Genomic DNA, 456 nt, shown 5'->3' on the forward strand with positions numbered 1-456 from the left:
AACTTTCATGAAAAGATCAAATTTGGCAATAGGCAGCCCAGTTTCAATGAGCAGCATAGTTGCAGTACCTTTTTTGACCGTTTCCTGCACAGTGTACCTTTTTTTAAGAGTTTTTAGAGAAATTGAGAAATTAATCTCTCATTTGCAATTGAAGAGGTACCCTCATTTTGTATCTTGCTTTGATCATTACATGTGCAATGAAAAAATAAAGGCAACTAATTCTTCAACTTTATCGCGTGTAACTTTATTGTAGTTTGTCTTATAGGCTCAACTGGAACCAACTTACAACTGACGAACTTGGCTGACATGCATATTGGTAGATGCGTGTGCCTTGAGGTGTTTTCTAGCTTGATCTGAACTGATAAGGACAACAATGAATGTTTAATTAATTAAGGTATATTGATTTTATGATTGACTTTTATTATGTTTGATGTTCATGTGGCTTGACAAGTATTG

The sequence above is a fragment of the Engraulis encrasicolus genome, unplaced genomic scaffold (assembly GCF_034702125.1).
Source record: "Engraulis encrasicolus isolate BLACKSEA-1 unplaced genomic scaffold, IST_EnEncr_1.0 scaffold_703_np1212, whole genome shotgun sequence".
Lineage (NCBI taxonomy): Eukaryota > Metazoa > Chordata > Actinopteri > Clupeiformes > Engraulidae > Engraulis > Engraulis encrasicolus.